The following is a 17,518-nucleotide window of genomic DNA, read 5'->3' as shown; positions in this document are numbered from 1 at the left end:
TTTCTATGCACCTCTGCACATTGCAATGCACTGCTGGGACATGTGGAGCACTAAGGCTGATCCCTGAGCATTCAATATGATTGTAGAATCTCTGTGTGATCTTATAAGTATTTACAACACAATGATTACCTTTTTTTTAATAAAATCTTTATTGTAGTGTCACACAAAGACACTTCATTCACATCTGTGCACCTCTGCATGGCGTCATGCACTGTGGTGACTGTCAGTTACACTGCATACAAATGTAGCATGTCTAAGATTCTGCGCTGCATTGTTGTGTGAACAGAGATAACACGGATCTCTGTGTGCTCCTGTATTGTTCTATGCAGAGATGCTGTGAATGAGCCCCGTCCATGGAATTGTCAACTCTCTGATGTATGACTACAAGGATTGCTCCTTCCTAAATAACACAACCTCCTGCACACACGGCTGGAGCTGTTAGCGGTTGTGTGGAGGAAAGGTGAGGATTGATTTGTAGTGCTTGTCAATCCTGTCTGCAGCATGCCATCCCATGGACCCCCTGTGTGTGTATACACCCCCTCCCCCCCCCCCCCCCACCATCTGCTGTGTGTATTCACAAGTCATACGGCTGAGTCCCGTCATGCCTGCCTACAGGAGGGTTGTCACAGCAACACACAACGCACTCTACAGACACAACACACACAGCACACTCCACAGACATAACACAATCCATAGAAACAATGCACAACACACTCCACAGACATAACACAGTCCACATACATAACACACGCTATAGGCACAATACACAGCACACTCCACATACAGCACACTCCACATACATAACACACGCTATAGGCACAACATACAGCACACTCCACACACATAACACACGCTATAGGCACAACACACAGCACACTCCACACACATAACACACGCTATAGGCACAACACACAGCACACTCCACACACATAACACACGCTATAGGCACAACACACAGCACACTCCACACACATAACACACGCTATAGGCACAACACACAGCACACTCCACACACATAACACACGCTATAGGCACAATACACAGCACACTCCACATACATAACACCGCTATAGGCACAACACACAGCACACTCCACACACATAACACATGCTATAGGCACAACACACAGCACACCCCACACACATAACACACTCCATAGAAACAATACACGGCACACTTCACATACATAACACACTCTACAGAAACAACACAAAACACACCCCACATACATAACACACTCTATAGACACAACACACAGCACATTTCACATACATAACACACTCCATAGACACAACACACTCTAAAAACACAACACACACAGAACACTCCACAGACACAACACACTCCATATACATAATACACTCCATATACATAATGCACTCCATAGAAACAACACACAACACACTCTATAGACACAACACACACAGAACACTCCACAGACATAGCACACTCCATAGAAACAACAAACAACACACTCTACATACATAACACACTCTATAGACACACAGTGCACGCCACATACATAACACACGCCATAGACACAACACACTCCATATAAACAACACACAAACTACATAGACACAACACACAAACTACATAGACACAACACACAAACATACTCCCATTGAGACAACACACTCTATTGACACAACTTACACACACACACACACACAGCATGCTCCAAAGACACAACACACACACAAACTACATAGACACAACACACCACATAGACACAACACACACTCCATACAAATAACACACACACTCCATAGACAGAAGGTCCATGGCACATAGGAAGGGGACAGAGATCCTGCTGCCATCCGCCCTGATCTCCTGGATTTCCTGCCCCCTCCTCCTCCTCCTCCTCTCCCGTTATGTCTCCCCATCATCAGTGTCCAGGAATCCGCTCAGCATCCCTCCACACCACTGCTCAGGCCGGCGCTATGCCCCTCTACACACCTGCTGTGTCCTCTCCCCGCTCCTCAGTGCTTGTCCTCCAGGCAGGTCGGCTAGGATCGGGCTGCAGCCGTCTCATGGTCCTCTCCCCGCTCCATCTTATGGGGTGAACGTTCCCCTTCTCTCCATCCCCGCCCCTCTCTGGGTTCTAGCCCCGCCCTCCCGCGGCACACAGACAATCTGTGAATCGAGCACACAGCCGTCTAATGCAACCCGATCTCCAGCTGCAGCAGCAGCAGCAGCAGCTCGCCTCGTGACGTCAGCGCCCTCCCGTGCTATTTATATCCGCCCGATTGGATTTCATTCATGAAAAACAACGAGGGAGGCGCGCGCACCGGGGGAGCTGGGCGCGCTCGCGGCAGGCTGGAGGAAGCAGAGGCTGTGTATGTGTGTGAGAGAAGGACTGTGCACGGGCCTGCTACGGACAAGGGTGCAGGAGAATGACGTCAATGCCATGACGGCATGACAGTCTGCCCTGGGGAGGGGGGCATTGACAAGTAAACAAAGAAGTGGCATTAGGACATGAGGGAATTGTCCCCACCTGCAGCAGGTGCCACCATTGACACACATTCCTATTATTATACAGGATTTATATAGCGTCAGCAGTTTGCGCAGCGCATTACACTATTTCAATGTACAAAAAAAGGAAAATAAGTTGCTGAATCCAAAAATCCCCCGCTGCATTTATGTGCAAAAGTGCAGTTTGACACATACAAAAATATGCGAGTCTGCAGGTGAGTGGGGACCATTCACAATTATTAGGACCACCGTGCGTCCTCTGAAAGGCAGCGCGTTTCTAAGTGTTGGGACAACATACAATTGTGTGTGCATTCCCCAAACACAAAGGTCTGAATGTATCCGTAAACATCTGCAACACTTTTCTAGTGGTATGGTCCCTTTATTATTATACAGGATTTCTATAGCACCAACAGTTTGCGCAGCACTTTACAACATGACAGCAAGCATTACAGTTACATTACAATTTAATACAGGAGGGATCAGAGGGCCCTGCTCCTTAGAGCTTACAATCTAAAAGGGAGGGTCTAGGTAATAACTGTGGGGGATGGACTGATGGAGAAAATAAAAGTACAGTTAGGCCTCTTTCACACGGACGATCCATTCAGGTCCGCCTGTCAGTTTTTTAGGCGGACCTGAACAAATGCTCCATAGACCTCTATGGAGCGTCGGATGTCAGCGGTGACATGTCCGCTGACATCCGACCCGCTCCGATCCGAAAAAGAGAAAAAAAAACTACTTTTCCATCCATCACCGGATCGGGTGACGACGGACTCTGCGGTCCCTCGTCATCCGATCTCCCATAGGGGAGAGCGGCGCTCTGACAGGTCCGTCCCTGCACAGTGTGCAGAGACAGACCCGTCATCTTCCTGCTCAGCGGAGAGATCGACGGAGCGATCCCCAATGAGCAAGCGGATGTCCACGGGGCAGATCATCACTGATCTGTCCTGTGTGAAGGAGCCCTTAGGTGGAGGCCTAATATGCTTTTCTGAAGAGAAAGGTTTTCAGGGATCGCGGAAAAGTGGATAGAGTTGGAGATATTGAAAAGTTGGTACCTTGCGCCAAAAAATAACAAAGTGAGTTAGAATAAATTAACAGCTGCTCCCCTAACTAAGGTAGGTGGGTCAACTTTAGATAATAGTGAGTGATATTTGAGGGGGCACTCATAGAGTTCAATAATATGGTGCAATAATATTTACGTAGTCCTATAAAGCAATACTTCTATATTCATATTAAAGTGCAATGTGCCATAAAAAAATTGATACAATCCATATACATAATAATTGTGAACAAAATAGTGAAAAATTTATAAAAAGTTAATAGCAAAAAAGTCTTAGCGAATATGACTCTTCTGTGCTGATTATCTTCTAAGTGGTATCATTAGTGAACAGTCCATCACCAACTGGAATTAATACACCCAATGTGCTCCATATGTGGGTTCTGCTTACCAGATAGACACGACCTCTTTAGTTAAAAAGCAGGTCAAGTGACGCTTTAGCCAGCCTCAACCAAAGGACTAATTTCCGAGCTATATGCCAGACTGGGGGCTAGAATAACAAGTACCTTCCAAGAGCAGAGCGGGGTGGGAGAGAGAGATGTGGGGGCAATGACTACGGAACGATGGGACAAGATCTTAGAACGAGGAGCATTGGTCTCAAATTCCCCCTCGTAGAAAGTATCCCACTTGTTTCTAATATATAGAGTTTACTATGCCCCCACAAAAATGTTTAAACGTGGATGGAGACAAAATGATGAGTGCCCCAGGCGTAAGGCGACTGGAGATTTTATCCATATGGTGTGGAAATGCCTGAAGCTATTTAGATACTGGCTGCAGATAGTAGATAGAATAAATAAAACCTTTAGGACCATATTAGAACCAGTGGCCAAGACATGCCTATTAGGAAGCACGGAGGAAGGTAGAGTCCTGACTGGTGCCACCGAAGTAGTGTTGAGGTGCCTGTTTCAGGCGAGACAACTAATAGCACAGAAATGGCAGGCACAGATCCCCCCAACTGAAGAACTGGGTTGAGACTATCAATTCAATAATTTGGAGTGAGAGAGTGGCATGTATTAGGCAAGGCAACCATGGAAAGTTTGAAGGAATGTGGAGGACTTGGCTGGACGAAATGGGGTGTCCCCTATGAGGGGAAGGTGAGGAGCAGGTGAGAGTTTCTCCCTCGTTCTCCTCCATCCCCTCGCTTTTGCCTTTCTCTCCTTCGAGACCCTGGACGTTCTCCTCCTTCATACTTCTTCTACCCCTAGAGGTGGCCTCCCCCCCCCCCCCCCAGGTGGCTATGCAATTAATAGAAATACATGTACAATTAATGATTGGGGGGGGGGGTGTAGGATGGGGGAGGGGGGGAGGGAAGGTAAAGTAATACAGGCATACCTCACTTTTAAGTACACAATGGGGTTTATTTACTAAAGCTGGAAAGTGCAAAATCAGGCTCACTACTGCATATAAACCAATGAGCTTCCAGGTTTTATTACCAAAACTTAATTGAACAAGCTGGGGTTAGAAGCTCATTGGTTTCTATGAAGAAGTGAGCGTGATTTTGCACTTTCCAGCTTTAGTAAATATACCCAATTGAGTACTTAAAAGTGGGGTATGCCTGTAATAGTTTTATGTACTATAAGACACTATATGATATTTTATGATGTTGTATGCTTTTTTTTTTTCTATTTGCTATCTGAAAAACAATAAAAAGAAAATCATTTTTTAAAAAAGTAATGCTTTTAGCAAGATAAACTTGCTGCAATGAAGGAGACTGTTGAGGCAAAAACTTCTCCTCCGCAAGACCATTAATGGGGTATGTGAGAAAAGATAAAAAGTTAAACCAATAGTGTAATCCTATTTATTAAAACATAAATGAAAAGACAAGGCCAAGTGGCTGCTAACATATATCGTGCCTTAGCCCGGCACTGAGGCTGTTCGCGTGTGTTTGGATCTAACGGTGTCTCCCGGCTCGCACTTGTGGCTGCAGGGAGAAGAAACAAATAGATCGCCATTTGTGTACAGAATTCTATATGTTTGTGACTGACCACAGCCAATCAGCAGGTGTACAGCCATAGCCATTGGCTGTAACCTGCTGACATACTTGTGCTGTGTAAAACCAGCACAGGTCAGCAGGGGGCGAGCGCATGCTTGCTGCATGCTGCAAACCCAGAAGTTCAGCAGCGACATACAGTTATGCTGCCTAGCCTGCAGCTGCCGTCCATCTGCAGTAAATGTACTCTGGGTGGGCAGCAAGTGGTTACCATGTGTATTTTAATTAATTATAATAAGAAGAAATAAACAAAAATATTTGAAAATACTGTATATTCCCTTTGATGCTTATGCTGCCAAGGTTTTGGCGTTTTTGCTCAACATAGTTTGCAGGAACTAGAGACATATTTTCAGACGATAAAGGCTTCGTTCTCACCATACATGCATAAAAACCAATGGACAAAAAAAAAAAACCACAGGGGTTGATTTACTAAAACTGAAGAGTGCAAAATATGGTGCAGCTCTGCATAGGAACCAATCAGCTTCCAGGTATTTTTGTCAAAGCGTAGATTGAACAAGCTGAAAGTAGTTTATTTCTTCTTATTATAGTTGTTTATTTCTTCTTATTATATTTAATTAAAATATACATGGTAACCGCTTGTTCCTCACCCAGAGTACATTTACTGCAGATGGGCGGCAGCTGCAGGCTAGGCAGCATAACTGTACGTCGCTGCTGAACTTCTGGGTTTGCAGCATGCAGCAAGCATGCGCTCGCCCCCTGCTGACCTGTGCTGGTTTTAAACAGCACAACTTTGTCAGCAGGTTACAGCCAATGGCTATGGCTGTACACCTGCTGATCGACTGTGGTCAGTCACAAACATATAGAATCTTAGATTGGCTACCATGCGCAGATACACCAGAGCTTGCACTTTCACAGTTTTAGTAAATCAACCCCACAGACTTGACTTGTAAAGAATATTTTAGGTTTGTTCACACTATGTGCAGAGATGTGCATTTTTCTAAGGTAGGTCTCTGCAAGGACACAAGGAAAACAACTGTTTTCCATGTGCCCCGTTCACACCATAACATTGGTTTCTGCACAGAAAAATGCATACATGTTGCCTATTTCTCCACAGTAGAAATATGCACAGGAATACCAGGGTTGTGGTATTGTTCTCTGTGTCCTTGCAGAGACAGGTGCAGAAAAACGCATGTCCCTGCACATGGCGTGAGCAAGGCCTGTGACAGATAAGCCATAATACGTTATTAACAATACAGATCATTTAACAGAAAATGTCAAAAGAACACGAACATCCTGAATTTCTAGAACTGACCAAAGTGTTAGTTTCTTTCTAAGAATGATATATAAGATAAAAACTGATAGAGACATCCTGTCTACAACGACGCAGGAAATCAGGCAGCGTACCATATGCAGCTTAGCTGCTAACATCAGTACAATGTACATTCAGTTTCAGAAAAGGGAAGAAATTCTCAGAATTGGGATGCTTTTCAAATAGAACATTTGTAAATTTCTCAACACAGATTACCCCAAATACGTCTATATTATTATGTATCCAATGCTCTCTTCTGGCAGGAAGGTCTGTAAACTAATAAATGAATGCAACAATTCATAGGGAAAATTAACAAATTATTAGCAAGTGACACATTCAGTTTTAGTGATCACTTGTTATTAAAGTGCCCCTCTACTGATAGGAAAAAACAATATACAGAAGAGGAGCCAGCAAGGAAAAGTGGGCATTGCAGTTCATTTAAAGTGGAACTTCACTCTCCAAATCAACATTGATTATTTTTAATCCTTACGCTGCTAGCATTAGTAAATAAATAGGAAAGTATATTATATGTACTTGTTTTAAACTTTTAATTTTATTTTTTTATATTTCTTTAGTTACCTCCTGGTTTCTTGCCTAGGCAATATCCCAGGAGTCTTTAGCAGGGGAGGAGGGCTTTTATTAGCTAAGCACACTCTCTTGTGTGCTTGCTTGACCTAAGGGCAGATGGATTCCAGGAAGTAAATGCTACATGAATCATCCGCCCTTACTCAAGATGTCCACAGCCAGAAATGCTAGGGGGCTGTTTTTCAAAAAAAAATTCTCAATTCAAATAAGGCATGGAGACATACATGGATGGGGAAGTTTGCTTTGAACAATAAAAAAATGAATTAAATGGATTGAAAAGTCTCAGGGCTTTTCACCTTAATGCATATGCTATAAGGTGAAAAGACTTCTTTGCTACAGCTGCCCCCAGAGCCCCCCTTTTTCCTACCTGAACCCATCTATTCCAGCACACCAGTCGCTGTCTCTGTCCTCATTGGATAGATTGATAGCAGCAGAAGCCATTGGCGGCAGGGTGGAGTCAATTGACGCAGCAGTGGGAATAGGGAGCGCGTATGCACAGGTGTCCCCATGGAAAGCGGCTCTCCGTGTGGGGCATCCTGATGAAAAAGAGGGGCCAGGAGTGCCAACAGGGCACCCCAGAAGAGGAGGATCGGTGCCACTCTGTGCAAAACCCTTGCTCAGAGCAGGTAAGTATAACATGTTTGTTATTTTTATATTTAAAAAAACACTTTAAATAGTGTTTTTGATTTGTGGTGCTCAGATACAGTGAAGACCTGTTTTAATGAAGGCAAACAGGCTGTTCACGCTGCAAGAGGAATTTTCCTTAGCTTAGTGAATATGGTGGAAATTCACTTTGCAAAAATACCCAAGTAAATAAAAAAACTGTATATTTGCCTACACATGATTGGATGGTTGAAGCCAGCCGAGCTTCACCTCACTCACTAAGCTAAGAGAAAATTCCCTTGCAAAGCCTATTTACCTTTAGTAAATTAAACCCATTGACTTTATTATTTTCAATAAAAATATGTTTGTGTATGTTTTGAGAGTATTATCCCCCACCTCCAACAGACTGTTTGAACCACTTCCACCAATACTGGCTGTCTGCCTTCTCTACCCTTCTTTTGCCACAGTGCAAAGTTCTAGAGCAGGTAAATATTAAACTCCAGATAAGGCAGCCAAGAGAGGTTGCATTTGGCACTATGGTAAATAGACTCATCTCTATCCAAACGTGGGTTTTTGATTAACAAATCAGTTTAAAATACATAGTCAATGCCCCATAAGTCTATAATATCCCTCACATACAGATACTTAGTGGGGTTCTTTAACATATTTGAAAAGTTTTTTGGGGTCACAATCAGGGAAAAAAATAATATATATTGTCTAGTATTAGCTAATATACAAATTTGCACTTCTAAATAATGTTAACATTTTTTAAGATGTATTTTTTAAGGACATATACTTTTCTTTTAATTCAACTACTACAACAATTATTATTTTTTCTTAAGGACTGGCAAATGCAAAAAAAAAAAAAATGTTAAAATGAATGTTTTTATTTTTAATAATGCAATTGTATTTGACAGTTACACTATTAAGTAAATTTCACTGCAGATGTTTATTGCATCCTGAGGGTGGCAGTGTTCACATTTATTTATTACGGGTACTTGTGTAGCGCCATTAGCCACATTCACATCAATCTTAGCCCTCAAGAAACTTCCAATCTAAGGTCCTTAATTCAAATTCATGCATACACATATTAGGGTCAATTTAGACAGGAGCCAGTTAAACCTACCGGCATATCTTTGGAGAGTTGGAGGAAACTGGAGTACCCGGAGGAAATCCGCACAGGCACAGGGAGAACATTCAAACTCCATGCAGGTAGTGTCATGGTTGATATTCAAACCGGTGACCCTAGTGCTGCTAGGCAGAAATGCTAACCACTTGCGGGCTGAAGAGTTTTTTCAGCACAACCTCTACTTTGCATGTGATCATTATTTTGGAGCTGATATAGTGATGCAATGATCACAAAACACTCTGATTGATTCTTGATCATCAGTAGGGACACCAGCAGTCATTGACAACTGATGATCACTATGATCACTATTATTTAGTAAAGGCAAATCCACTGTGCACTTTTAATGCATTTTTGCTTGTACATGATTGGATAAAATCAGCAGAGCTTCCCCTGCTTTCAGGTCTTCCCCTCAGATCTACAGCACATTTGCAGTGCACTTTTAGTGCAGAGTGAATCTGCCTTTAGTAAATCAACCCCCAAGTCATGTGTCAGTTGCTCACTTTCATTGAAGTGAATGTCTTTGGCAAGGGACACTGGGGTTTATTTACTAAAGGCAAATCCACTTTGCACTACAAGTGCATTTGGAAGTGCAGTCGCTGTAGATCTGAGGGGAAGATCTGAAATGAGGGGAAGCTCTGTTGATTTTATCATCCAATCATGAACATGCAAAAATGCTGTTTTTTATTTTCCTTGCATGTCCCCCCCAGATCTACAGCAACTGCACTTCCAAGTGCACTGGTAGTGCAAAGTGGATTTGCCTTTAGTAAATAAACCCCACTGGAAACATTAATGCATAGATTGCAGGTGAACAGGGATTGAATAGGGCTTCTGTAGTTAAACTCCCTACAAAGATTAGACAGAAACTGGCCATATGCATAAGCAAATAGTGATCTGGCCAGTAAGTTTGTTATTTTTCAACTTCCTTTGCAGAACAAGCATATTTGTGGGAGGAGTGCTTAAAGCAGAGCTTCCCCTTTTGGGTGGAGCTCCGCTTTAAGGATTGGTAAGCTGCAAAATATTGCATTCTCATTTTTATATTTAAAATATCGCTTTAACTGTGCCTGGTGGAGCAACAGACTGGAATATCACAAATGAGATAATAACCTACTGGTAAATATTACATTCATCTATCAACAAGGTCAAAACACAAGCCTTTATATTTAAATAAGGCAATTAACCGGTACCCGACCAGAGCACGACGATGTACGTCGACAGAAGGGCACGGCAGTGCAAATGGGCGTACCTATACGTCCCTTTGAATTTGCTGCCATGCCACCGCGTACGCGCCGATGGCGGGGCGTGCACCCGCTGCGAGCTCCATGAGTAGGATCGTGGGTCCCGCTGACTTGATGTTCGCGGGGATACTCGCGATCATCTCATGGAGAGGAAGAACGGGGAGATGCAAGCATTTCCCTGTTCTGCCTAGTGACACTATCACTTATCATAGCTCTCTGTAATCGGGAGTGGTGATCAGTGATCTGGCCCCTCCTCCCCACAGTTAGAATCACTCCCTAGGACACACTTAACCCTTACAGCGCCACCTAGTGTTAACCCCTTCACTGCCAGTCACATTTACACAGTAATCAATGCAATTTTAATCGCACTGATAGCTGTATAAATGTGAATGGTCCCAAAAATGTGTCAGAATTGTCCGATGTGTTCGCCATAATGTAGAAAGTCACGATAAAAATCGATGATCGCCGCCATTACTAGTAAAAAAAACTAAATATTAATAAAAATGGCATAAAACTATCCCCTATTTTGTAAAGGCTATAACAGTGATGGCGAACCTTGGCACCCCAGATGTTTTGGACCTACATTTCCCATGATGCTCCACGACGCTGCAGTGTAGTGGAGCATCATGGGAAATGTAGTTCCAAAACATCTGGGGTGTCAAGGTTCGCCATCACTGGGCTATAATGTTTGCGCAAACCAATAAATAAACGCTTGTTGCCTTTTTTTTTACCAAAAATATGTACAAGGATATGTATCGGCCTAAACTGACGAAAAAAATAATTTATATTTTTTTGGGGAAAATGTTTTTTTTCAAAATTGTCGCTCTTTTTTGGTTTATAGCGCAAAAAATAAAAACCGCAGAGGTGATCCAATACCACCAAAAGAAAGCTCTATTTGTGGGAAAAAAAGGATGTCAGTTTTGTTTGGGAGTCACGTTGCATGACTGTGCAATTGACAGTTAAAGCAACACAGTGCTGAATCACAAAAAGTGCTCTGGTCTTTGGCTAGCCAAATGGTCCGGGGCTGAAGTGGTTAATTGAACAAGCTGAAGTTAGAAGCTGATTGGCTACCATGCACAGCTGTACCAAGTTTGCACTCTCCAGTTTTAGTAAACTAACTGGGTGTCTAGCCCGTGTGCAACCAAGCCCGGCATTTTCATGCACCCAGGAGGCACAGGTACAACGCCCAGTCCCTCTAACTGCAACTTGTCAATGTCTAGTGAGGCTGGAGGCTGTACCAAGTGTTACCTGAGCTAGTGACCAAGCTGGACATATTTGATCATTTTTGTCTGTATTAAAGCGTTTGTTACCCTAAAAATTTGGCCCCCTATATCACCTGAAATACCTGGCTGATCCTGCCTGGTTCTGCCCTCCCCCTGTAAACTGACCATGGATTATCATGGCTGCTGAGCCCTGATACGGTGGTCAGATTATATGCCTCCATCATCCACAGCTCTCCTGTCCTCCTCTCCCCCCTCCCTCCCTACCTTTCTTGTGACAGGGCCCACCCTCGCCCCTCCTGCTACTGAAATAATGATAATAATAATAATTTTATTGTTTCCATATTATCCTCTGTGTTTCCTAATCCTTCAAATGGAGTCATAAACCTCCATTTATCCATGTAACCAATTAAAGTGGTTGTTAAGCCACTGTCATATCTTCATATTATACTTTGTGTTTCCTAATCCTGTGTGCCCCAATCTCTGTTTTATAAAAAAAAAAAAAAATGGCGTCTATACCTGATTTCAGAGCGCCGCTTAGCACTCACGTGACCGGCTGCCTCTCCTCCTTTCGTCCCGACTGACTTCAGCAGGGGATTCTCGGCCCCTACCACTCTAGCTGTCAGATCAGGAGAGGGGAAAGGCGGTGGGTCACGTGAGCGCCAAGCTGAAATCAGATATAGATGGCATTTTTTTTTTTAGAGACAGGGGCACACAGGATTCTGAAACACAACGGATAATATGAAGATATAACAGTGGCTTAATAACCACTTTAAGTGGTTACATGGAAACATTTAGATTTATGACTCCCTTTGAAAGTCTGGGCTGCTACCTGAACTGGTCTCACTGATGTCACTTCAGTAGAAGGGATATATAAATAGGAAAAGAGGAGCGCTTGGTGCCTGAGTCATGCCACACTTGATGAAAGGCTATCAGTCGCTTATTGAGAATCAAGAATAAACACATTGATCCAATGCATTTCGGGGGAGCTACCTTCCCCTTCTTCAGTGCTATTAGAACATATCAGCAGAGATAGGTGGCCTCCGTGATGGTGCTTGTGTCTCTGTAAAGAGTTTTGTACTGACAAATGATGGCTGGAACTGTACAGAGGTATACGTCCCTGAACACATAGGGCCCTGAATGTGAGCACCATAAGCACACCCTAATCACCCCACGTGGTGCAGATTCCCCCTGTTTAGACCCCTGATTTTTCACCAAAGCACTCCTAACGGGGCTCCTAAAATAAATAAATAAATAAAAACTACTGACACTGTTCACTGCCCTACTGGCACAAATCTCTGCCCTACTGACACTGTCAATATATATATATATATATATATATATATATATATATATATATATATATATATATATATACATATACATGCACACACATGCATATGTGTTTGAGCTTTGGGGTGCACACCCTAATGCAATAGGCTGTGCACACCTGTGCATATACCTGGGCAATGTCCCTATGAGCTGGAAATCACTGAAGTACAAACCACTACTTCAGTTATCCCCACTTGCTTCCAGGTTCCATGCTGAGCGACTGGCCCGCTGTATTCTGAACATAGGAGGTCAGCCGATGGACATAGGCACCATTCAGAGAATGCTTTTCTTTTGAATGATGGGGAGGATGACATCACGGCCCACCTCACCAACTTAGCCAATTGGTTCAATCCAAACTCTGTGAATGGCACCCATGCCGAGTGTGTCTGAGCCTCTAACACTGCACCAGGGTACCCGCTCAGTCCAAAACAAGTGGAGATCACTGTAGTAGCAGTGTCTTTTTAAGTATTTTACAGCTTCAGGGACATCGGCTAGGTATGGTATATAGCTGGACCAATGTAACTATGTAAAAAATATCCATACCTGGAAGTCCTCTTTAAAGGGAACCAGCAGTAAGAGAAATATAAAGTCTGCCATTGTTGATTTTTCTGCTAGTTACATGGCTGCCTCTGGCCACAGTACTTTCTGAGCCTTGTGACTGGAACAACAACAAGTGAAGTCAGGGGAAAGTCACAACTCCTGATCTGCAGATTTATCCCAAAAAATGGTTTTAAAGCCTTTGGATCAGCATAATAATTAGGAAACTAGCATTTTCCAAAGGAAGGTTCAACAAGTCAGTCTGCACATTTTCCCAGTGGGGGAGCCATTTAACACCAAGTTCTAGGATAAGCAAGTACAAAAAAAATACAAGAGTATTTTGCGTATTTTCCTTGAATCTTGGTGTGCTTTGTGTCTCCACTCCCCACTAGTTATACTTACCTGCTCTGTGCAATTGAATTGCACAGAGCAGCCTCAAACCTCCTCGTCTCAGGAGGCCGGCACTCAATCCTGGCCCCTCCTCTCCGTCCAGTACCCTCACCAGAAGATGCTTTTCATGGGGGCACATGTGCATGCTCGCTCTCAAGCCCCGCTGCTGCATCCATTGACACAGACAGCGGGACTTGGCCCCGTCCCCGTAAGCTCCCTCATCACTGGCTTTGATTGACATCAGTGAGAGCCAATTGCTCCTTGTCCCCCAGCAAAAGCCAGTGAGACCAGGAAGTGAGAGGAGAGAAGAGCTGCAGACGGGCACAGTGCTGGATCAAACCAGGGGGGATGCTGATGCCTAAACAAGAAATGCATTAAGGAAAAAAAGTTTAGGTTTTAGAACAACTTAAAGCGGAGTTCCAGGCTTTTTTTGTTTATTAAAAGTCAGCAGCTACAAAAAGTTTAGCTGCTGACTTTTAATAAACAGACACTTACTTGCAGGGGCGGACTGACCATTCGGCCACTCGGGCATTGCCCTGTGCCACTAAGGGGCCCCATCGGGGTTGCCTGCCTCAGTAAAACCAGGGACAATATGTAAAAATCTGTGTTTTTTTTTTACATCTGTCTCTGAAATGCCCCTTACTGACATCCTTTTAGTCTAAAAATCCCAAGATTATAGCTGCTCCACCTCTCCAGTACCTTCTCAGCCAATAGAAACATGTCTGTGTATACTGTGTGATTGTACACTGTGTGTGTGTTTGTGTATACTGTGTGGTCCCATAATCTCTAATTGCCTGGGGGCCGCATAATCTTCTATTGCCCGGGGGCCCCATGAGTTGTCAGTCTGCCCCTGCTTACCTGTCCCAGCGCCCGCACGGAGCCCCGCTCCTCTTTCCCTCCTCCCCTCGGCGCCTCCATTGATACTGCGCGCACCAGGCTGTGACAGCTTGCGGCTTCACGGCCGGACGCACACTGCTCATGCGCGTGTCGTGCTGTGCTCTCCCAGTGGACAGGTGATCTTCTGGGAGCTATGACGTGTCCCAGAAGATTTCCAAGAGGGAGGGGCCACCTAGGGGGCGAGGAGGAGTCGCCTAGGCGGAACCAGGAAGTGGGACAGGAAGTCCCCTTCAAAAACAAGCACCCACTCCCCCACAAAGAAAATGACATGCCAAATGTGGCATGTAAGGGGGCGCGGAATGCTTAAAGCGGAAGTTCCACTTTTGGATGCTTTAAGGAATATATTCAAATATACGTTTTCATGCCCAGGATTCAGGGCATGAAAGAGATCAGCGTTGTTTATGGTGTTATGACATCAACCCAAATCTCTTTGTGGCCATACAAATTCCCAAGGTACAGTATTTTCACAGGATTAGAAACAAAGTAGCTGGACAATAAGGAGAATGAGTCACAGTCACTATTTTCCAGGCTTGTTGCAGTCGGTAACGTTGGTACCTACACGGTTTAATTCTCAGCTTACATTCTCTTGTGAAGATGTTGTGAGGACATTCATGGGTCAGTCGGAGGTGATACTCTACCACAGGTTGGTATCTGGCATTATATGCCACCCCAACATAATGCAACTGGTTCTTTTTATAGATTAATAACTCCCTATAAAACTTCTCTTTATTGTTCATACCTCTCCTAAAAGCAAATATTTAGCCAAGCAGATCTGAGAGGAAAATTCCAGGCAGGCTCCGAAACACCTGGTCTGCAGAGTAAATGCATTATGGAAAGTCAACAATCTCAATGAGAAAGAAAAGAAGAAGTGGAAAATAATATCATGGCCAGAAAAAAAAAACTAAAAAACGTGAGAAATTGGTTTGAAGTGACAGGAAAGTGGCGGTTATAAAGGAATTCCATTGTTTTACTGACATGTTGACGGACGGAACATTTTTTCTATCCTTTCTAATAGGGTAAAGAAAATCAAGGCAAAGAAATAAGACAAACACTATCACAACAACATATTTCTCACATGTCTAATCAAACCAGCATAGCTGTTACCTGACCTTATCTTCAGCCACATGAGAAAAGGTCAGGCGGGTGTTGTGTATAAGTAGCAGCAGATGTGTCCAGTTTGCCCATTACAGACCATTCTTTGCAGAAAAAAAATCAGTAATCTTAACGTTGGTCTTAAAGTCACCCCAACATTTTACATTCTTGATATGTGTGTGTTACCACGTACTTGTTTTAAAAAGGATCCTCTTTGCATTGCTTCCTTTGTGTGACCTACCTGCTGTTCCTGCCAGTCCCCCTGCTTTCCTATTTCAAACTGACCACACCAGGCATGAAAGCAAGTCCATCTCTTTGGGGTCACTTTTCCTATCTGTATTCTATTTGGAAGCACAGCCTGCCCATACTCCAGTGGTCAGACTTCTGCTGACATGCCCCCTGCACAGCTCTTGACTGGGAAGATCAGTGTACTGCTGTTTCTCTGCCTCCTGCTAACACACCCTCTTGCAGTCAACACCTCCAGCACTTCAAGCCCCTTATGCAGCTGAGAATAGAGGCCATGTGATCACTTATTAAAAAAAAAAAAAAAAGTACATACATATATACCGACAAACATTTTGGCTTGCATTTCTGTTTAAAACTGTATGGGTTTTAGGTTGAATGCATTTTTATTGCCAAATATTCAAGAAACACAAAAGGTGAATAGAAAGAGATACCAAATTCACACATAAAAGTAGGAGTTTAACCAGGTGGCGGCCTGTCCATTAGGGGCACCCGGGTGCCACCCCTTCTTTTCAGGCCACCCCCTATATGCAATAGATAGATTCATGCATTGATCTATCCATGGCCGCAGTGGCCGCCCTCAATTCATGCATCTGGATCCTTTCAGGGCACTGGCGCATGAATTACAGCGCCCAGGTTTTTTTTTTTAAGCACCTGATTAGAGATAGAGGCTCTAATAGGCTTCAAAATAGGGTGGGCTTGTGTTACAGAGGATACATCCGGAGACCACCCACGTGTGTTACAACAGTGACTACATTTTTGCTGTTGCAACACTGATCCTCCTCCCAGCCAATCGGAAAGTGGATCTGATACCTGTCACCCGATTGGCTGAAAGGACATGCGATCCTATTGGTTGCCTAGGAGTAGGAGAAGAGCCGATGGCCAATGTTTGAATGCCCGGTCCCCGCTGATGCCTGGATGACGATCCCCGCCGATGCACCCCAGATGCCCGCTGATGCCGGCGGCCTAGATGGGGTAAGTGGTGGTGGACCAACCGGCAGACAGCAGGGGGGGGGGGGGGTTGAGTTGCTGTGAGGGGGGGATGTGATGGGGGGGTTCGGTTGTTTGCCACCCCCCAAACAAAAAAACACTGGCCGCCACTGAGTGTAACTGCTTGACATTGATCATACAAAAAAGATGATTGTCAGTCAGCATACACATCCAGATAGAAGGACATCAATCCCTACCAAACACTGAGAAAGGGATAGGGATGTCTTTAAATATTCACCCGGAACTAGGTTCCAAAACATGGGTGGATATGTTAACATCAGGTCAGTTATACATATAACTAGGTCATATAATGTCAAGTAATATAAAATAATCAAAGAATACTTATACTCAAGAAAAGGGATTAAAGTAAGAGGGGGAAACTAAAGAGAAAGAGAAGAGGAGAGAGGTAGTAGAGAAAAGGAAAATAATATATTGGACATGAGTACTACTGTTCCTGTTTCTGCATGGGTTTTACA

General features: G+C 43.8%; 1 protein-coding gene across 2 annotated transcripts in view; it reads right to left on the bottom strand.

The window, feature by feature from the left end:
* RHOBTB1 (Rho related BTB domain containing 1) overlaps positions 1-17,518 on the bottom strand; it is a 140,144-nt gene that overhangs the window by 56,542 nt on the left and 66,084 nt on the right. The window contains exon 1 of one of the 2 annotated variants that reach the window (XM_077454064.1): positions 1,960-2,116. The exons of the other annotated variant lie outside the window; for it this stretch is intronic. The gene's annotated coding sequence lies outside the window, so the exon portion shown is untranslated. Of the gene's footprint in view, positions 1-1,959; positions 2,117-17,518 lie in introns of those variants that run through there. 2 annotated transcript variants of the gene reach the window in all.

The sequence above is a fragment of the Lithobates pipiens genome, unplaced genomic scaffold (genome assembly GCF_037356315.1).
Source record: "Lithobates pipiens isolate NorthernLeopardFrog02 unplaced genomic scaffold, aLitPip1_a1.2 Scaffold_25, whole genome shotgun sequence".
Taxonomy (NCBI): Eukaryota; Metazoa; Chordata; class Amphibia; order Anura; family Ranidae; genus Lithobates; species Lithobates pipiens.
Note: the sequence above shows the minus strand (reverse complement) of the source record. Positions and strands in the feature narration are given on the sequence as shown.